The sequence below is a fragment of the Diprion similis genome, chromosome 2, assembly GCF_021155765.1.
Source record: "Diprion similis isolate iyDipSimi1 chromosome 2, iyDipSimi1.1, whole genome shotgun sequence".
Taxonomy (NCBI): domain Eukaryota; kingdom Metazoa; phylum Arthropoda; class Insecta; order Hymenoptera; family Diprionidae; genus Diprion; species Diprion similis.
Window position 1 is genome coordinate 19,352,917 of NC_060106.1, and position 23,787 is coordinate 19,376,703.

At 36.7% G+C, this 23,787-nt stretch overlaps 1 long non-coding RNA gene across 1 annotated transcript in view; it reads left to right on the plus strand.

The window, feature by feature from the left end:
* The first annotated feature begins 531 nt into the window (after nucleotides 1-531).
* LOC124416568 overlaps nucleotides 532-23,787 on the plus strand; it is a 34,355-nt gene continuing 11,099 nt past the window's right edge. The window contains exon 1 of the long non-coding RNA XR_006930779.1: nucleotides 532-825. This is a non-coding gene — a long non-coding RNA (uncharacterized LOC124416568). The remainder of the gene's footprint in view (nucleotides 826-23,787) is intronic.

The window sequence follows — 23,787 nt, forward strand, 5'->3', positions numbered from 1 at the left end:
TTGGGAATCTATTATAATTAACATTATTATACAATTTCTTTTTTCTGCACTGATTGTATATTCACCTGTATAATAATAAATATATCTCAATTAGATAATTTCTTGAAGGAAAAAGTATCTGTGTATACACAATATTTCATTATCGATGTCGAAGCGAAATATGTAGAGTGTGAAGAATATTCTCATCTGAATTATATCAATTTTTTTAGATTTTCTTTTTTGTACAAAGCTTTTAACTGGTTTTTGCACCAGTTATGAATTATATACTCAATGGCTTATCGTAAACTTAGTGAAAAGTGTAGCGTTGATTTTCCGTTTGTATAATAACAATAGCCGTACAAGCCTAGCTCATCGTCAGCGATCTATCAATAGCAGCCGAAATTCTGTTGACATTTTTCTGTTTTGGTTGAGATTCGAGCAGGTATACCATACCTATAGTTCAAAGCCCCGGAGGATCAGTCTTAAGCCAACTGCGATGCTCGTCGGTCGGTAAAAGTACTTTTAACAGAGTGTTAACGTGCGTGGGGTGAATTGATTTTAAATTATCAAATTGAACTGCCTGTGTGACTTAATTATTATAAACACTGAGCACTATTGCCGTTGCAAATTAATCGTATCTGAGAATATCTGAGAATATCTGTAAAAGAAAATTGTCGCGTTGTCCGATCGGTCTTTCGACAAACAGAACAGTTCAATATTCATATATTATTCAGATTATTTATCATATAACAAGTGAAGTTCCGGAGTGCAGTGCAGTGCAATGCTTTTGAAAACGCAGCGTCAGCCCATGGTGGAAGGATGGAGAAAAACGTGCCTGAAAATAAGGTAGGCAATTAGGTAAGGTCAACCCGTCGCGTCGTTGGCTGGGGACATTTTTGTGTGTGTTTGAGAGAAGATAGTTAGAGAGAGAGAGAGAGAGAGAGAGAGAGAGAGAGAGAGAGAAAGAGAGAGACGAGCATGAATAGCTGATTATCGCCACGAAACGAAGAGTGTTTAAGTGGTTCTGGGCCTCCCTTGACTAAAGTATATAACATGTATACTCGTACGTGCAGTACGGGCCCTAAGTGGCCCTAAGTAAGGACAATAATTCCTTAAATTGGACTGACGCGAAGCCTCGATACGTGCCTATACTATGTGTCGCAGAAACAGCGTCTAGCTATAATATGATACGTTAGGAACTTCAGATCCAAACGGGCTACTATTTGAACGGAGCATTTTGAGTACGCGAGTAAATTAGGGAAATCGGTTTGTTGATAGTTGGGTGTATTTTCTCGGTTGAACTTAAGGACTTAAGGGTGTATGTATGTATGTATGTATTAGGGTGGCCCTTATTTGGGTGTCGGAAAAATTTTCATCGGGACGCCTTCGAGATGTGTTTGAAATCGTTAGAAAAAATTCTGTGTAAAGTTTTAAGCCTCTACGTTAACTTAAAGTCTTAAATGTTATTTGTTAAGTACATGTAGTTTTTATAATTAGTTAGTTCGTTTTGCATGACTATATTTGGTATAAATCAAGGTACTGATTTGAAACTTGGGCAGAGTTGTTGCTTGTAACGATAGAAACAAACCCTGAAAATTTCAAAACTTTATAATTATTATTTCCTTATTTATATAAGCCTAATAAAAAGTAATGATATTGAGCTTTAACATAAAGAAAGAAATACGTTGTAAAATTATCATAAAATTTCGAAACACTGAACAAAAATACTCCAACACATTTTCATTTGATGCAAACAAAAAGAATTGCACGGATTCTACAAAATCGCAATTGTAAATTCATAGGATTCAAGTAGTTTCTTTATTTCTGCGTAACTCGCGCTAGATTTTTTACCTTAACTTACCTTAAATTATAAATCTCGATTTTTCATTTTTCTCACTAGTAACCATAAAAATATACTAAAGAACTCTCGATTTTTTTCTCACGATTTGATAACTGACTAAATAATCATTCGAATCGTTTATAGTATTTCATGTGTATTACAGACTGCAGTAATATGTAAATTGGCGTTTGTTGTCTATCAATTAGATATATAATATATATATTTATATTTATATCGCTCGAGTTCTTTTCCCTCTAACAAGACGTTGAGAAATTGCTACGCCTATAAGAGTCACAAGGGGAACGCTTTCCATTTAATTTCTTTCTCTTTTTTTCTTTTGTTGTAATAACGATATATAATATATATGTATGTATATACATATACATATATTTATCCATAAAAGCTAGTCGTAGCAATGTTCGCAGAAATGATTGGCAACACGTCGATGTTGCTTATGAAGTGTTTTGTCCGCAAGGGGCAAAGTTTAACCTGCAATTCCATGCAAGGTGCATCATGCTTGTGTGGGTGATACGAACCTACTTCAACCTCCGACTGGTATTATAAATAAAACTAAACTCCGTATTATATGGAGAGGAAAAACTTTCACCGTTAAGAATATAATCCGTCGAGTTATCGCCGGAGGACGGGGGCGGGGGCGGAAGGGGCCTGTTTGTCATTTAACTTGAGTGCGAGGAAAGAACGAATAACCGTTGTATATGTATATATAACTATATAAATATACATATACATATAGATAGATATATAATATGTATATAGAAGAACGGTGCGGAGAGAATTATTGATGGTGGGTATATTTTTCTACGTTTCTAAACGTCCAGTGACGCACCCAAACAAGTCGTAAAAATCATTTAAAACACATGTAACTTAAATATGTACGTATTAATGACTAATCGCATAATTAGTATAAATTTAATTTTATTCATTTTTATTATATTATTATTAATAGCAAATGATTCGTTATTATTATCAAATTCTAGTTGAGTAGAATATGATTTTTCAATATTACGTATTAACAAATTTCTATCGATCATTATTTGGCTCGATTAAATTCTTGATTTTAATAACAAAAAATCTATTTCGTCATATTTAAAAATATATATACATAAACGCTTGTTAACAGTAAATAAACTCTTTTCTTAGTGATATTTATATATATATATATATATATATATATATATATAGAATAGCGGAGAAACGTTTTAAACGAGACAGAATTTAAATATGGTAAATAAAGAAGTTTGAAATTGACACGGTTTTTAATCAAAATTCCGCGTTTAATGTTAACCGTTGCTATGTAATTACTTGCAAATTATATACGATCGCGTGAAATTGGTCAAAGTCGGATTAAGATTGTGAAGAACCGATTGAAGAGAGAAAGACAGAGAGAAAGAGAGAGAGAGAGAGAGAGAGAGAGAGAGAGAGAGAGAGAGCGATAATTGCGCAGATTTATATTTTAAGCATAATATTTGAAGCGAGGCCCGAAGAACAAGGTTCAAAATCTACGTCGATAACGATTCTGGATATATCTCAGAATGCAGAATGTAATCGAATTATCCATATATCTATAGAGACCTGTCATATTTCTAGAAATTGATCGATCGACAATTTTTTAAAGTATACTTCAACGATTTACAACGCGCAATTTTCTCATGCATCTTATAAGCTATATATATATATATGATACGTAGGTATGTATAATAAATATATACATATACAGAGTACGTGAAGAGTTATCGCGTACACACGATATATCACTCGGTTATCTGCCTTGTTATATCGCCTTATCTCAAAGGCCTTGATAGTTGAGGGCATTTGAAAATAGGGAAAAAAAAGAAAACACTGATCTTGTTTAACGCAACAAACAACGATGACGCGATATTGAAACTATTGCAAATTTCGATCTAGAGGAAAAGAGATGCGAAAAAAAGAACAAAAAAAAAAACCACACACACAAAGCGTGGAATAATTATCACCTGAAAGATAAAAAAAAAAAAAAAGAAAAATTTCTATCAAGTTTCTCACCAAGGGGATAATCGGTATAAATTGATTTAATAATTACCGCGATGTATATATAATAATATAAATCGTTCGATTCAAGCTCCTATGAAATTTCAATCAAATCTACGTCTCCGACTATAAAATACGTGTAAGCAAATTTTTTTTCCTTGTTTCGACCAGTGTTTTCGTTCTCTTGTTCCTTTTTTTTTTCTTCTTCTTCTTTTTTTTCTCCCTCCCTCTTTGTTTCTTTAAAAATTATTTTATAACTTTATATTACATCCATAAACCGTTACGATACGTAAATTCAACGCACGTTTTTCAAGTTTAGAAATATGTATAACGCGTGTAATTGGATAATTGAATAAATATTCGGGCTAAACGATTCCTACAATAATATAGGTTTAATAAATATTAAATATATTTTTCACAAAATAATTCCAGCGATGCGTGACAGTTTATAAGCGCAAACATCGACAACCCAAATCTCTAATCTCATACAAACAGAGCTCCTATGTATACACTGCAAAGTATATATATATATATATATATATATATATATAGTATAATAAGAGGTACGTGCGTTATACGTTTTACACTGTATAATCCTCGATGGTTCAATGAACCGGCGTTATACGCGCTGTATTACCAACGAAAATAAACTTTGATATGTTTTTTTCTCTCTCCTTCCTTATTCTATTTCTTTGCTTTTTGTCCGGGATTTTCTTCTTTTCATTATTTATTTTATCATTACAATTTCCTTTTTTTTTATTTTTATTTTTATTTTTTTTTTTTTGTTCTTGTTTATTTCTCGTTTCTCGTACCTTGCGCGATTTTTTTCTGCTTCTTCTTTCTCCTCTTTCCAAAATGTACATATATACATAACTTTTGCACGAGTGGTTAATTCGCGAGGGTATAATAAATTAAAGCCCGCGGAATTGCTTGCTGTTGGATTTGGGTAAACACTAATTTTGGTACTCAGATTTCCATAAGAGGTTTTGAAAATTTCTCTACCACGATTATAATGGTGTTTTCAGATATAGTATTTATTAGATAAGGAATATTCAAAAATATAATTTATAACCTGGCGATAATAAATTGTATAAAATAAAAAGTACAATGTATATATTGTTATTGAAATATTACGCCGCACGTGTATATTTGAGAATCAAGCGGTTGAACGATAAGAAAATTTTATATATTTATTGCAAGAATATCAGGTTTCTAAACGCCGAGGCGAATGAGAAGATAAAAATTTCAGTTCGCGTTTCAATATTTTATACAGACATGATATAAACTTCGCGTCTCGTGACCAAAATTTACGATCGTACGTGTATAATGTTAATAATAATAATGATAATCAATAATTTCAAAAAGAACAAAATTAACGATAATGAAGAAAAGAGAAAAAAAGGAAAAAAAATGCAAAAAATTGCTGAAAAACAATTGCGAACTATCGTGTTATGTAATCAATCAAAACATTATTCATGGCTTATAGATATTTTCCTCTTTAATATTCCACAGGATTTATACTGTTTCGTGTCACGGTTCCGTATAATATTATTGTAATATAAAAATTGAAGCTAAGAACAAAATAAATTTTTCTATTTGTTTTATTATTTTTTTTTTTTCTTCATTCTTCGTTTAATTCCAATGAACATTTATTTTTTTCCATACGTGACGTTAATACAATAAAGAAAATCACAATTTTTGTGGTAGAATATTTTTCGGTAGCGTGATAATTCAAGAAAATATAGTTTATTTCTATTCCTTACTGTTTTACTACTTATTTACTTACTTACTTACTTACTGAATGTAAAATCTTGGATATAATAATTAGAAAAAAAAAAAAAAAAAAACAGTTGGATTTTCAATTGCCGCGGAATTTTCGACGAAGGAGATGTACGTATACGTATAAGGCATGGCCACTGAATAAACGAATCGTTGTTAAGTGTTTGTTGTTTGCACAGACTGACGGAGAACGGCTTCGTTTCTGCCCTCGGCGTTTGTAGTGAGGCTATACCTGTAAGTAATACATGCATACATGCAGAATATCTATATATATATATATATATATATATATATATATATATATATATATATATATATATATGTATATATGTATATATATATATGTATATATATATATAAGATGCTTAAGTACATGCAGCTGTACAGGCACACTCAACATTTGCGTATAAGCTTAATAACTTTGCCTGTGCGAAAATTCTTCCTCTTCCTCCTCCTCCTCCTCGTCCTCCTCCTTTTCCTTCTCTCATCCTTTTTCGCAAATTGAATTTTTTTTATATCTCTTTTTCCGTCCTCCGCGTCTCGAGTAACGGAAGAAGAAATAAGCGGCTGAAATTGAGTGACACGATCGACACGAAGTTTTGCAAATATTTCTTTAATATATAACAAGAAGAAAATAAATAAATAATAAAAAAAAAAAAAATTTCATCGACGAAGAGAATCCACAATTTATCCTCGTCGATCCAGCCATACTTGTGCGGCAATAATTTTTTACACCGCAAATAGGTGTAAGAATCGAATTCGTGTGTGTGTGTGTGTGTGTGTGTGTGTATGTACAAGTCATTATGTACCGGGTAAAACGATAATTTCCTCGTTCTTCGAGATGTTTTTTTTTTTTATTTTCTATTTTCACAGCACAAACTAGTTTCTAGATTTAGAATTGATTTTCACCAAGATGACTAATCAGAGCGCGGACAATGACAGATAGAGAGAAAGATAGAGAGAGAGAGAGAGAGAGAAAACAAAGACCGTCGCGGAATGCGCGGGCGAGTTGATTTTTCTTATCTCTAGGAATTCTGGGACTCTGTATGTACATGCATAGATACGTTATACACGTTTATGTGTACAAAGATCATACGTGCCGCGATCACGCGCGTTATCTTTGACGTCACGACACGCGTTTCGTTCCGTCGTCACATCGCATCTACACATATATATATACATAATCACGTGTGTGTAGAGTGTAATGTACATATACGTTATGTAGTTGATAAGGGAGAGTGACTATGTGATATTCTACGTAGAATAGTGGTGCTGGATAAATACTCTGTACTTATGAGGTATATCTGTACCTGGTAATTACATTTCGAAGAAAGCATCGACTCTTATGCAACTTACGTTATAACGCAGCGTGAACAAACATACGTGATTCATTTGCGGTTTTTTTATACGTATACGAGCTGGATTATTTATACGATGCATAATCTGTCGTTTAGATGTCACTTCATCTCGCCGGAAGTGAGTGATAAGCGAAGACAGATGTTTAATCTTTTATATATGTTTAATTCGAAACTTGATGGATGATTCAGAGGGGCGGGGTTGAGTTCTTCCGAATTTTAAAAGGTCAGAATACGTTTGATTACCAATTATTTCGTGGCAAAACCTCAGGTGAAGAAACCAAACTTTTTCAAAAAACATGTCTCGGATGGGCCGAAACCCCGAGGCTCAAAGTTACGAAAATTCAACTTACGGTTGAGCAAAGTTAAGGTAATTAAAATATTCTCACTGGGGAAAAATGGGAAAAACCAAAAATCAGAATGACCGAAATTCCGAGCGTAAAGATATTGAAAATACAAAATAAAGAGAGATCAAAGTGGCGACAATCATTTGGAATTTCGATGTTTCAGATTTTTTTATTTTCACCTTGATCGTAGAATTTCGGCACATCCGAATCTTTGATGTTTCGTCAAAGTTTGATTTCCTTACTTTAAGTTTGGTCAGGAAAAAATCCGAAATTTATCGCTTTCGAAACTTTTCAAATCCAGAATTTCAACCCTATTCCGATTAAAAATCACCAATTTTATTCAACCGTACGCTAAGATAAGAATTAACTCTGTACATTATCAAACTGACATGAAAATCTACTCTCTCTATAATTCGTTAATAACTAAAATTAGAATAATTATATTAATGCAAGTAGGTGTACTTTTTTTAACGACGAGGCCTGGAAACAGAAAACGAAACTGTAAATCCGGTAAATGAAGTTCCATTGATAAATTGCGAAATTAGAAGTAAGAAATCAGCTCCGGCTATTTGCGAACAAGTTTTCGTTTTACTTCTAACTTGGATTTGATTTTCCAGATTACTTTATGCGCTTTGATCGTTCGATTTCCGACGTCGAATATCGAAGCAGCGCGCATATAACGGAGTCTGAAAATGGTCATAAGACCGAAGGTTGCGCAGCGCGTGAGGCCTACATGTTCCTTAAGTGGCGAACGCGTTTAAAATACCTTAACTATGTGTGACAAGGTCAGAAGAGTATGTATTGCACACGACATGCGGCATTCCGTGTTGCGACGCTCTAAGGATATGTGTGTGCTTACAATAATACCGCAATCGTTCCAACGATCTCGAATATAGACAATAAACGAATTTCGAACAGTCAAGAACAAAGGAAACTAGCCGGAAACGCGACTCTATTACATTGTTGAGAATACGATAGTTTACGATTAGGTATACTTATAAGTGTATCACATTGTCTGAAACGTTTATAAAACTCCAGAGAATTTTTTCCGATTGAAAACTTTCCGCGTTTCATATCTTTATTATAAGGATACAGAGGTTTGTGAACAAAAAACTCGCCAGGTGGCGCTGAGCGGCGAACCTTTCTCGCTAGAAAAGTTATTCGAGGGCTTCTATAAGCATGAAAACAAATTCAATCGCCATAAATCATCCCGCGTTTCAATGTTCCAGAAGTTTCATCTGCGCTATGGATGTTCAATCTTGTGTAAAAAATCGATCTTCGGATCGATTCGGAATCGGACGTGTGGAAATCGAATCTACTAAAAATGAAGGGCGAAAAATCGGACTTGTTGAAATCGATCTTTTCGTGTTACGTGTTTCAAAAAAATCAAACTCCAAATGAAGCGAATGATCGAAACCTCAAACCAAGCGAATAACCAAAATCCTAACCTCAAAGTCTACTGTATACTCTCTGACGTAGTTATTCTTTCTTCTAAGTGTTCTGAAATAAGATTTTTCATTGTATTATTGCCTCAGAACCCAGAAGCAGGTAAAAGAATCGATTCCAGCTTTTAAAAATCGATTCTTTCGAAAATCGAAGACTGGCAAATCGATACAAAAGCTCGATTTTCCTGATCGACTCTTCTGAAGATCGATTCAAAATCGAACATCCCTAACCTGCATTCGTAGATGTCATTGTTCGGATGTGAGATTAGCGATTGAGAGAACTGTTATAACTACATCGAGAACCGACATTCTTATGCATTTCCGAGAAATGATGTATCTGGCAGCGAAGACATGCCGGCTCGCACGTATAACGTGTTTACTGTAATGATTATTAGTGACCCGTTTCAAAACGTTTCTCCATTTTATCGTCTAACCGCGGTTCCAAATCCTGGAATTACCTTACGGCAACCATGTCTCGCCGATTCCTGGAACCGTTAACACCACCTTAAAACACACCTGATGATTATCCGAGATATCTTTCTTCGTTATCTCCTAACGAATAATGGCCTTTTCCTCGCGTCGATCAACGCGATAAATAATACGAGACCGATACAATAACTTACTTGTCTTATTTTTTCCCTTTTTCCTTTTGTCATCTCGTCACGTAAGTAAACGAATTGCAATTTCACAAAATGGCGGCTGTCCGGTATCTCCTCAGACCTTCGTAATCGTAAAGCTGGGATTTAAAATCGCGAAGCGATCGGATTTCCTGCCACACTTGAACTTTAAGCGTTGCATCTTTCCACGCTTCTAACTTTCTCCAAGTTTTGACGTAAAGTATACGAAGCATCAAGAACTTCACGACGATTCTAGTCCCCGAAAATTCTTCTTTCGAAAAAGAAGAAGCATCATCTTCACTTCCAACTTCTTACGCGAAAATTTCGCCATTTTCCTCCGTCAAGTTCGGTGCTACGAAACGCGATTAATCGCGTTCAACGGCGTTCGTGCCGCAGCAGGCAAAGCTGTGTGTAATAATAAGTGTGATAAATTCTAGTTTAATTTAGCATAATTGAGCGAGTGACGTTAATTGTAGGCGCATTGTGCTGGCGGACACAGGACACTTATTACTCAGAATATTATCAGCTTCGCGTTGTTACGTTACAAGTTTCACCCTTTGGATTTTCACTCCGTTTCATGCATAATTTCTGCACGTCATTGCTTACATTATTATATACATCGTATACATACACGTATAAGATATACGATACGTGTATCTTACACGCATCGAGCTCGCAAGTGTATCGCACAGTGATCATTGTGCGTGGGGTTTGCAATGCCGATGAAATAATGTTGCAAGTAGGCCACCAGATCCAGAACCGAGGCACTGTCACGTATGTACTTATATATTACTCGGCAGTTATTCTTACAAGTATTCACGAGAGATATATAAATTCCTTCAAGATCTCAGAGTTGCGTCGCAATAAGAATTAATTCTGTTGCACATCTTAATCGGATCACTTATTGCAGTCTGAAAGAAATTAGCACCTAACGAGAAACGAAAATTTAATTTTTGAAATTTAAATACTTAGTATGGAGACGTAAAGAAAATCGAAAGATGAGAATATATATGTAGAAGAATTCTCAATTTTCAATTGTTTTCAATTTGTTATACTAACGGACTTTCTACATTTCGATAATTCGAAAAATTCTACTCTCGCCTCCTAAAAATTCGATATTTTAGTTCTTCTATCAAGTTTTTACCTCCACGAGGTTTTCGATCAGTTCAAGGCAGATCAGACGAAGAGATTCTAATAGTAATTGAGAAAATTCAACGCTTTGCAATCTTGAGTCTGTTTTAATATTGATAGAAAAAGAAAATTAGATTTTAGTCGATTAAAAATTCTGATTGTTTCAAGTCATTGATCGTTGCGCGATTAGTTTTGCATTATAATGTAGGCACTGAACGATTCTTTGTGTTGACTCAACGCTGAGAATTCTTTCTTCATTCCCTCTCCACTCTCTCTCTCTTCACCTCTATTTTTCCATCTTTCTCGGTGTGTATAAATGCGCATATAAATCGTGTGGCTGAAGAAGAAAGGAATCAATTTTTATCCTGATGAGCCGAGAAGGACCTCTTTGACTCGAGGACACGCGGCGACACTTGGCGCTGCTTGTATTTATGCACATACACATGCATGCATGCATGCATGTATACCTACCACCTGAAACACGTTGAAAGTCGAAATCTATAATACATACCTGTACAAGGATCAAGCCTGAGCGATGTTTACACGCGAATTACCATATGAAAATTGGGAACCTACTTTTAACCCTCCGGTATACATATATACGTATATAGGTATAATATGAGTATTATAATAAAAGAACACAATGCGGAGAGTGTGGCGCATACAAATTCTCAAATTATACTCACATTTGCATCCGAATAAAGACTTTCGGTGAATGTCACCCAGGCATGCCCGCATAATCTCCGTCTATGTCATATATACATACATTACACATTGTATACTGTTTTGATTTGTTTATAATTGTCCCTTTTCTTTCCATCTTCATGTTCCGAAATTTATTAAAAACTTTCAATCACATACCTAAGAAATTAGGATTATAGATATTAAAAATCAAATATTTCTTGTTAGGAATAAAAATTTAAAATAAAGAAAAACAAAAGCAAAACAACAACAGCCAGCTGCGAGAGATATTTCATGAAAATCTCGATTTTGAAAAATATCTGCTATATAATTCACGTCGATCGGAAATCGAAGTTCTTTTACAACTTTGATGAGGATAAAAATTCGAAAAAAAAACCTCGTACGTCATTGATACTTACACACGTCCTGAGAAATTTCCAACGAAAGAAAAAAGTACCGTAAGAGGAAGGAAAATACCGGGTAGAACGATCGGAGCGACGCGATACGCGACGCTAAAATCTCGGAGGTGTCCTTCGGCGGGGGAAAGGAGAAATTTGATCCTTCCCACTGCACCGCAAACCCGTTTCTCCTCCTCGTTATTCCGGGTGAAAAAAATTCTTCGATTAATATATTATACGGGGTTTGCGGAATTCGCGAAATCGGATTGGCGACATCTCCGGCAACAGTTCCTAGTCGATGCATGTTAACAGGCTGAGAAACCGTTTAATACTTACTTGTACTGCATGCTAATAAATTACGGTATATATATATTTATATAATATTAATTAACCTCGCCTCATATCTGCACCAACGCCCACATGCAGGAATTAGCAAATCGAATTTACCGTTAACTCTTCGATGTTATACATATACGTACTTTTCTATACGCTGAACAGGTATTTATTGCAATCCAAATACCATTATATTTAATTTATGTATACTTTGTGGGAAGAATTCTTTCGCTCGAGGACGAAGGATATATTTACGTTTATTGAATAATTATAGGATCGGCGATTTTATCGCTTGTAACGATAACAATAATTAATCTTATTTCCTTTGAATTTTCTCTAACTGACATTATTTCTGTATTCCGAAAAATTATCATTATACGTGCAAAAAATTGGCGATGGAATTCTTTATTAATTACACTTTGTAAATCGTTGTAGAATCATTTTTTTCTTTGTGTTTTTTTTTTTTTCATTCTGTTTTAACGGGCACAGTTTGTAACGATATTCTTTGTGTTGAGAGTCGTGCTAATTTGCACAAATAACACTGTAAGAATATAACGACATCGTGTCAACGTACGGATCGTCGATTTAATTATCTCCGATATTGTACATATATTGTTAACGATATAATAGCATAGGGAAAATTTTTAAGAGTAACGATACATACGCGATTCTTTTCACTTTGCGAAAAAGAAAGAAAATAAAGGAATAAATCATAAAAACGTGTCACAGGAATTTAAAAGTCAGGTTATTATACTCGTATGTGATCGGTGTGATGAAAGATTTACTTAACAGTTGTGAGAAGAGAAAATTGACGTCGACATTTGAAATTGGAAAAATCGTCGGCGTAACTCTTGCCAGAATTAAAACTTTCACTTTAAAATAAAAGCATTTACTCAAAATGCCTTTAATTGTGTAAAGAAATACTTTTTGGACGACTTTGAAATATTTTGTTTGTTTGTTTTTTTTTTTTTTTTCTTAAAAAATTTTCGTTTTTCTCGCATCGTTACAATAATCCTGCAAAATAAATAGCGGTAATCGATTTTTCAGAAAATCTTCCCCTGTTTCATATACTTGAGCATTATTTAATATCAAGTATATCACCGGAAAATTGTGAAAAAACGAAAATCAAGACTGTTCGCTATAAAAGCGAATGGATTTATCGAACCTTCGAGTCTGTATAAACCCGGAATAGGCATAAAAAAAAATCAAATAAATAGCAAATGTAAAAAAGAAAAATACAATAACCAGACGACATTATCTAGAATATCTACACACGTTTATATATATATATATATAACGTAAGCGATTCCGAGGAAGTTTCTGTTAAATTGGCAATTTTCCAGCCGATAAAAAACTTTGCCAAATATATTTTGCAACTTTCTCAGTATCGGGCCGTATTTCTGCCAAATAAATACACACACAGGTGTATATATATATGTATATTTACACACATTAGATTACCTACGTGTGTGGCTTATCTATACCTACATACATGAAGAGACGTGATCGTACGTTTTAACGTTTAAATATAACTACACGATGATCTCTTCATGCTCTGATGAATCGTTTCAAAGCTTGAATTTATACTTGAAGAATTTTCCGAGAAATTTTTAGACAAATTACGCCAAGGCTAACGTGTAAAGTGAAGAAGAAGAAGAAGAAGAAGAAGAAGAAGAGAATTTGATCAGAAACACGTACACCTGCAATGCAATCGCACATTTTTTTTTCTCTTTCTCATTCTCGATTTGATTTTATATTTTTCATACTCTTTCGTTTCGTCATGATTATTTCACAATGGTATTATACAGGTATGGTTACACGCGTGTATGCGATACGTTCGTGCATCAACGCGTGGAATGGGAAAGAGATTATTGTATAAAGTCCAGCCTTGCCCTACTCAACCGCAGCAGCGCATACCATGATACTTACAAACGTATGTTTTGCATACGTCATAACACACATGCATATTACGGTTGTTTTATACAGGGTGGTCACTTTCACCCCGAAACAAATGCTACCGCTACGGCATTGTGATACTTGTAGAATAATAAATTTATTCCGGCTATTAAATTTCTCGAATTTATACGCGTTTGCGAGCGAAAAAATAAACCGACCAAAGGCATATAACGTTGATTATATCCAAGAAATCTTTTTTTATAAAACCTTCAGTGAATTTTATTTTTTGAATTCATTTAGATTCCGATCATGCTGAAAAATAAAAAATTGTAAATCAACGATTTCAAATCGAATCGAACAACGATGAAGTTCGTTTTCGAACTGACACGGATTTCGGAAAATTATCTTTCGTCGAGTTTCATCTTGTAATCAAAGTTTCAAAGAAACGAGAAATTTCGTATAAAAATCGGATCAGTTTTTGGCAGAAATAAGCGACTTCCGGTTCGAGAAATGGCGAGCAGCCAAATCGAGTTGTGAAAAATTGACAATATCCAGACGATTTGTATTTCGTATCACTGTTTATACTTTTCCTTGATGTTCTAAATCCTAAGTCAAAATGTTTGAAGCAGAAGAAAAGAAAAAAAAAAAAAAAAAAAAACCAACCAAACAAGAAAACTTGAGAAAAAAAAATTTACGCAGCCGGAAATTTAAAATCCGTGTTACTTACACGAACCTGTAATAAAGTTGGTCGAAACGAAAGCATCTTGTATGTTGCTTGTTTCTACGAGGAGGCCGCGCCCACGATATTCTTACATCGAATAATAAATTATGCGCCATTTTAGGAGAAGTTTTGCAATTCCTTTATGGTCGTGCGTCGCGCGGCTGCGAGAGCTGCAACAAAGGATCGAAGAACGTCGAAGGCAAGGTTTACGTTAGATAAGGATAAGCTGCCACGACCACGTGCTGGTTAACCAAACACAGATTACAGAGAGGAATTTATTATCAGGGATCCTGACTAACGAGCTCTGTAATACTATTCGAGATCGCATTCATCTCTACGCAGGAATCTTCAAACCCATTCCAACATTGGTGAAAATAAATTCTTTACAATTCCTTGGAGATAAGAAGATTTTATTTCAATATGAACCTACATTACGTATAACAAATGAATATTGATTATTAATAATTAATTTACCTATTTGACGTAAAAAAAAACCGAGCTCTATACTCTGTTTGAGTTTTTTTTTTTTTATTCAGCATAAGTTTTTTTGTTACATTCTTTATTATTTTTTTGGTGCTCGGAACAGGATCTGGTCAAGGTTGCCTAGACCCTTTGGCCAGCGAGGCCTGCAGAGATGGGTCTGGAAGATCTGCAGAAACGAAAGAAAATAAACGAGAGAGGAATTAAATTTCGAAGGCGACGGAGCCGCTTCCTCGTTCATCGGTGGCTCGAGTGACGTTTTCACCCGCGGAGCTTTTTCCTTATTCACCTTAACCTTGGCCTTCTCTTCGGATCGGATTTCTTTTCACACGTGCCTGATCGCGAGATTCGAGCTTGAGTATATATTCAAACTTGTAGGCTTACAGCGTCGACCAAGTTCTTCTAAAACAAAGGCTTTTTTCAAAAATTCTTTTAAGAAGTTTTAATCACTTTTTATACACGAAAATCGTTGTTGAAAATCAGTCTGAAAAATTGGGTCTGCGGTGTTGATGATTTATCCGAGATGGTTAACATGAAACCAGTAAATCGAACCGTTTTAGATTTAGCATCTATAAGTATATTTTTTTTTTACAAAAAACGGCAAATTAGCGCTCTTTTTCAACTTTTTCGAAGAAAGGTCGGCTTTTGTTAATTTTGCAAAAAAAGCCTTTGTCAATGTCTACAGTTGAAAATTATCGAAAAATTCTTGAAAAAACCCTTTTTTTGCTCGTCAATCGAGCGGACCCATTAAAGCTCGTATACGTGCATATGTGGCAAGCTTTTTTCACACAAGGTCGAGAGGATCAAGAAAGTAAATGAAACGAGTGGCCCAATGCCACGCTATCCGCGATCATGTGCTAGTATAAGTAATTCTGCGTTCTCATGCGCCGTCGTTTATTTAGCATATTCAATAAATACCTCTTATGTAATTATTTACTCATCGCCTCGCGTAACTCCGAAGTGCACGTACACATGTATGTATGTAAATAATTGTACGTAGGTATACCTACGTTGCGCGATATATTTGAATTCCGTGGGTGAAAGATTCTCGTATTCTCCCATGTATGTCAATACGTGCCAATTCCGTTATAAGATATATGTATATGTAGATTATGTATATGAACTTGCAGAATTTATGCAGCTTTTATTGCTTGCCCGAATCTCACGGTTTGCACTTTTCTCCTCTTTCGCAAACCAAAATTATATCCGTCGTATTATAGATATATTATATGTAGATAATAATTTTTGAACAATAATCGCTAATTGCCATACTGCGTTGCAAATCGTGGGTGTAAAAAAATTATTATCGAAATCGTGGAATGTCGAGAGAGATTATATTCGGTAAAATTGTTGGCGAAAATTATATTTCAGTCAAAATATTCATACCAGATTCATTCGAATATTGATAATAATCACTGCAAAGAATTTTCAAAGATTGTAAAATCATCAGTGTTTGCAGAATTCTGAAAATGGATTTTTTTAGATTTTCTATTCAGGTGCAGATCACATGTGATGTTCTTTTTTTTTCTTTACCTATTCACCAAATACGAAAAGTAAAATCCATTTAACATAGCTAAAGTTTTGATTTATTTTTCCTTCTTTTCTTTGTAAATGGCAATAGTCTGAAAGCCTGAGAATCTGTTGATTCATCTGAATGAAAGTTCAATTTTCTTCAACAGCGATGATACGAGACGACCTGTGACATTATAAATATATATGTATATTTTGACGTGGATAAATTCGTATCAAGTATACTGTAGTATCAATTGCAAGGCTTTCCCAGACAATTCAGTACAGCATCACTCTTCTCTATACGTTTTAAATTAAAATATCACGGGACAAAGTTCGACGAGGTAAAAGATTGTGAATTGGCTAGAATTCATCGTCGCCGATACATCGAGCACAGCATAGAGACCTGTTTACCATCGCGTACGTGACCAGACTCCGTATTGCTGCATTTTCTCCTACCCCACCGCGGGCAAACTTGATCTCATCTCCGCTCTTTCTCTAATGCACGATCCGTCGTTGCCGACGACTTTAGATTTTGTAAGTGCAAAGAGTATACATGGTATAATATAAATACGTATATAACAGCTGACGATGAGAAGGAGAGGTTGTCACCAAACTCTGAGGTGTGCAGCCTCTTTCGTGATTTCGTTTTTTTTTTTTTCTCTCTCCGTTTCACGATTTCGAATGAGCGTGGAAAAACCAGACGTGAAGTTTAATTGTTCGTTACAAGTAGACAGGAGAGGCCGGTTCTGGATGTACCTAAGCGTCGGTAAATGTCGGTAAGGGAATCTGTATAACAAAAGAGGCCGATTCTGGATGCAGCTAAGTGTCGGTAAATGTTGGTAAGGGAATCTGTTTAATAGAAGAGCCTGATTCTGGATACAGCTGAGCGTCGGTGAATGTCGGTAAGGGAATCTACATCCAGAACCAGCCTCTCGTATCTACTGTTATAAACGAATATTTGCACAGAACTCGGCACGTGTGTAAGGAAATTGGACAATCATTTGAGAGGTTCGACGCGACGTCTCGAAGAGCCTGAAATGGCATGATTTTGAGATCAACGGTATTGTGATAACTATTTATCGTGGTGAGGAAAGAAAGGGAGAGAGAGAGAGAGAGAGGAAGAATGACAACAACAAAGCGGCAATTCTCGCATGATACTTTCGACATTTCTTCATAGAGTGTAAGGTGTATCTATGCCTTATGTACGCATATTGTACGATAATTAACCACAAGCACGGTCGTTATCGCTTCGCGACTCGTCAAGATGCTGGTTCTGAAAACTTCTGCTTGCGACGAGACCGTCAGTCTAGATTCTTTGTTCATTTATAAAGGCGAAAAGCGCAAAGTCCGCAAAGTGCTTGCTTATGCTAGCAAGTCACTCTTCGGTGAAGCGAGAATAATGACTCACGCGTTGTATTCGCTGATAACGACGCTGATGCCTCTTTCAGGCTACCCCATATCTATAATAACTTTGTCTACCGACGACGCCAGTAATTGCATTGTTGTATCATTCTTTCCAAAGAAGGGTCTCGATGTTTTTCAATCCTAAACAAATAGCATGAAAATTATAAGAAAACCAAAACCGTTGCTTCGGTATTTTCATATCAATATTAAGATTGCGTTTACAGCTACGTTTTACGATTAGTTTAGCTATGGTTATCAAACCAAAGTCCAATCTGATCGCGAGTCGAAAATAAAACTTATTTCATACGTTATACAAAATAGATAAAGAACCACTGTGCAATGCCAGTTTTGTGTGCTACAGAGTATCACATTATTGCTTAGAAACGGTCGACAAGCTACGTCATAAATATTATATACGTCACAAGGTTCACCGCGTATGTGTGTACCTACCTACCTAAATCATATGGACGAGAGAAAAAAAATAAATGCGTGAAAACATCTGTTTCGATGATTATCTCCTCGCGTGTGTTGGTATAAGGTTTGGTTGTACCGTCCAGCAGCCGTGACGGTTAGAGATATTATAAAACAAAAATTGGGTCACCCAACGCTGCACGCGAAACAAAAGCAGCGTTTGAATTCTGTTTTCAAACGAAGAACGTCAACCTTTTTCATTAATTATTATTGATCTACGGAATGGTCAAACTTTGATATCATGTTTCACCCAAGAACAAGGATACTCGACTAAAAAGGGTCAATATATAAAAAGGTCCAAACATCAATCAGTCATGAATTGTGCATGTGCTTTCTTCTTCTTCTTCTTCTACTTTAGCGTAGAATAGTTATATACCGTTGTGGTATTGCATTGACAGCATCGTAGATTTCACCACTACAGTAATATAATGTTGAAAAAGGCAAAGTTCCCAAAAACATAACTCTACTGATTGTGGGAGAAAATACGGTCGTCCATGGGGCAATTTTGTACCTACCAACCACTGCTGCACTCGTTGAAATGGAAGTGTGGAGATCGCTGGTAAACACGCTATACAGTATACATGGTACACTATGTACACTGGTCGTTGGTTATGGTCATGAAGTAGTCGCAATCGAATGGAAGTCGAAGGAGTTATAAGAAAGGTTCGGAGTCTGCTGATGCGTTGGGTGTAAGAAGCTTAGCTGTACACACAACCGATACGCCAACAATAATTTGTAACCACGTGTTTGTGAGTCACTGCATTAACCACGTTGCAGGCTGGCGATGGTTGCGGTGCTGGTTTCAAACTCCATGTCTCGTGTGTGTGTTGGTTCGGTGAGTTAGGAGCTTGGAACCCTCCATGCTGGTTCGTGTAACCCCTTGATCTCTTTGGGTCAAATAGCCAACGTGTCAAATAAATGCTCTACGGTCATTGTGGCGTGGCGATGGAATGGACCGAGGCATTGTGCCTCTAGACTGTACATGAGATTCACCTACACATGGCAACTCCACCAGCTCGTCTCTCTGACCAAAGTATTAATAGAGCCCATACATGCCATGGGTCGTCAGACGAACGGGGGAGAATTCCATTCTTGTGTTAATGAATAATGACCGTTATATTCGCTCTATACCAAGTATGCTCATCATCCAGGAAAGCAAAGGAAGCGGCTAGGAGTTCTTTCGAGTCCTCTGAAGGAATGTCTACCCTCGGACCATGGAACCGTTGCTACTTGGAAGATGTTATACACGCTTCACTGTTTCGGAACAAGGCTTTTGACATAACGTACCTTTATAACGTAAGGCGAACCATCCGTTTCGCTGGAAGTTTAAATCACGATCCAAATCTCAGAATGCTCCCGAGTTTCATGAAAATTTGACAAATTCATTCAACAAACTATCCGGAGTGACAAGTGATCTTTCGATCAGATCAACACTACTGTGTTCCCTTAACTTCTCTCATTCTATTTTAACAAGAGGTGTAAGTAACTTAGAGACAACATAACGAATCTTGTTTTTTTTTTTTTATTGTTGTCATTTGAACAAATTTTTACAAATTTAAGCGTTACAAAGATATCAGGGTGCAGGAGCATTGCTTACGATAATACGTGCTTTACTAGTCTAGATTGTCCCATATTTCAGCTTCCTTGATCGGGTCAAAGGAATTTTTTTTTTTTTTTTTTTCATTTGTAAAGCCCAGTTATGTTTGTCGTTGACTCGATTTTCCAGGCAGATCCGCGGATATCCGTGACAGTCTTGTTAAGAGCCTGTCAACGTATCCTTGTATCAACACGTGGCGTCCGGTCGAGCAGACAAAAACCGATCGAAAAACCGCATCACATTGCATTTCTCGTGCAATCGGAGTGCACATGTTACAGAAAACCACAAGTCTGATTCGATATCTCTATGCATCATGCTTATAAGCCTCATGAACAATAATAACTTGTGACCGTCACGTCATGTGAGATGATCCACGTTCATCGCCGGTTAATTCGTAGTAATCGACAAACTCGATTGCCTATTAATTACCACTATCTATGTGAAAATGGTCTTCTTTACTCGAATGGAATTTAATTCCTCAATGGAACTTGTAAACTCCTGACCGACTTAAGAGTCTGCGAGTCGCGGTTTGAGAAGGGGAACTTATTTGGCGATCAAGAAGCTCTGAAAGAGATTCATGTCTACCAAACGTACTTCTGAATTACTTGCCGTTCGATTTACCGAAAAGATGAACTTCTGAGGCGGAGATATTCCTTTTCAAAGTGACGGGCACGTCGGAAAACCTTAATATTCATCGTTCAGATGCTCCAATCGTGCAACTGAAGAAGGAAGTGCGAAAGTCAGGGTTGATAAACGTGACCAGAGTGTCCGGACTGCGTTGAGGTACATGGTACTGATTTCTTTGGTCAATCCGAGGAGGCGATCCATTGGCCTGGTTTTCATCGAAAAGTAACACTCGCGACGTGTGCGGATAATATAACACAAAGCGACGAGTCGTTTCCTCGGCAGTTAGGCGTTTCGCGATATGTAGATTGCGTGTGTATACATTATACAGGATGGGCGTGTAGATATATCTGTATACGCGTATCAGTCAGTGTCAGAATACTTGGTCCAGCGCCAACCACCACCGACCAACATCCCGCATCCCGCATCGCCGAGAGGAGCTGGACCGGTTATTTATCTCTCTCTCTTATATATTCTTTATTTCCAGACAAACCTGCGGTCGAGTTCATTTTACAAACTACACTCGCCGATTCGTAGAATTCTTTGAAACTATCCTACTCGGAAGACCATGTATATCTAATATATATCGTACAAGAGCAAAACGGTGATACACAAGATTATAGCAGCAACTTATAGTCGCTTAGTTTTTCGCCTAATGCTGATAATAAGTATCAGACTTGTCGAGGCTCGTGATAAGAAAAATAAATGAATAAAAAACTAGGTATACAAAGGAAAAAAAAATTTACTCCGCAGCCATTTTTATATATCGTATCCTCATAGTCGATAGCTATAATTTTTATTAGTTTCCTTATCTTCTTTGTTTTCTACAAATCCTCGATCTCTTCCTTATATTTTTTCCTCATTCATGATGTTATGACTAAACCTGAAACCATTTTGACATATCAGTTGACTACAGTGTCACAACAACGTAGTACGCGGGGATTGTAAGAAGAGAAAAATAAAAATGGGAACGAAAAATATTTATCACTATAAATGTTGAACCTAGCTTTCATTATCGTTCTTTCAAAAATTTTACTACACTTCGGCTATTGAAATTTGAATAAATGTATTAAACAACTACTCGAAATTCGTACCCCGCGCGGTTTTATAGCGCAGTTAATACCGTTCGCAGAGTTCCCGCTGGCACGACAAGCAGCGAACTCTTTTACTAGGTATACATTACTGCTGTATAAGGTATTTTTTTACTGCGCATATCCTATATTCCTTTCTCGGTTATAAAATGTATACAACTTACAGCAACGATATAGCCCCCCCCCCCCCCCCCCCCCCCCCTCGTAAATTAATTCCAGAGGTATTTACGACCGTTGAAATCGTATTTCCTCGATAACAAAGATCCCGCAATACGATTCATACGCTGTTAACGATACACCAATGAGAACTTCCGACGATCGAGTTGAATTTTCGGTAATCAAGTCTCATCTGCATTAATTTTCTTCTCGGAATTATGTAATTTCATGTGAAACGATATTTTCAAACAATCGTATCATTGATTCCAATTGTTCACAAAAACAAAAAAAAAAAAAAAAAATCTTCCCCAAGGTATACATTTATTACGATCGTTTTCTTCCACGTGACTTGCAAAAATTAAAAGCATCTTAAAGTTTGATTTTGAAGAAAAGACTCCCCCCCCCCCCCCCGCCCCCCTCCCTCAAACAAGAGTTTCATAGCCACAGCGAAGTGAGGAACAATTTTCAGAAACCACCCACAAGTACCAACTCGAAGATGCCTAAAAGTGTCCGCTGCAATCGAATTCCTTTGTCAGCTGTTGAGCGAAACACAGAGCAGAACGCGTGTGTTTGGCATTCGGAGAGCGTCAACCACTGGTTGAAAAAGGAGCTGCACCATGGCGGGGGGGGGGGGGGGGGGGGGGGCGCTAATTCTGCGCGTTGCAGAAACGCATCAGGAGTGGTGCAGAACTGCGCAGTTAGAGTCAAAGAGTAGAACAAGACGACAGCGTGGTTCACGATCTGTGGGGGGATTGGAGGGATGGAGGAGTTTGGGGGGGGGGGGGGGGAGGGGGGGAAGGAAAAAGAGGAAAACCAAAGGCGAATAGAAGCCTGTGAGAGAAAAGCGGTGCCTAGGTCAACGCGGCGAGCGGAGGGGCAGCAAATAAAGCGACAAAAGGTGAAAGTTGCGCACAACACTGGCACAGAAGGCAAGAAGAATTAGACAAGTGAAATATGCCGCAGTGCGCTTCGCGAGCTGCGTTTCGACCCTAATAATACCAGCAAATGATACGCAGATGCAGCTTTCGACCACATCTTGGGTTTTCTAATGCTTATTATATCCAGTAGAACCTAATAAACACCGAGAAAAGACAGGCTGATGCACGAACTATAGAAAAGAAACGCTTCTTTGTCCGTTTGTTGTTTTTTTTTTCAAATTTCGGAGGAAGTCTGGTTTTCGGTTTATTGAAATCGATAATTTATGAAAAACTACGTGAGACAATTTTTCTAAGTTATCGATTGTACGGATTAAGCAAAGTTTAATCATTGAATTTAATTTAAATGCGAGTGGCTATGAATATGTATTTATGTTGATCCTATTCGGGGCGATTCGTCAAGTAATTTACTCCACGTCGAGTCGAGCGATCGATCATACAGACTGAAGAAAATATATTTGAAGATCCGAAAGCGAGTGAACGAAGCGCGCCGTTTCTTCTTTCCGCATCGTAATACGCGCGCTCGCGCGCGGCAATAAATTATACTTGTGTTTTTCACGGTAGCTGCGAATAAGCTACAATGCAAACGAAGGAAAGCTGTAATGAATATCGTCGAAGAGAGCGCGCGAATCGCGGAAGAAATAAGTTTCAAACAAGAAAGGCGAGGAGGTTTCAAATAAACTGTACAACGACTCTCGCTAGCTAGCCGCACGTGTTTCAACACACGTTTCTGTATGGGTAACTATACGTGTATTTATCTATATAGGTATATACGAATGTGTTGTGTATACACGGAGGAGAAGAGAAGGGTGGTTGACGACAGCGCGACGGGGAGGCAGAGGGACAAAACGAAGATAAGAAAAACCGAGGCGAACTCACAAGGTGGTTGCACTAAAGATAAACTTAAAACAAAGGGGACAACGGACCGGCCCAGCGAGTTGCGCGCGCACCTACTAAATCCGGTGCA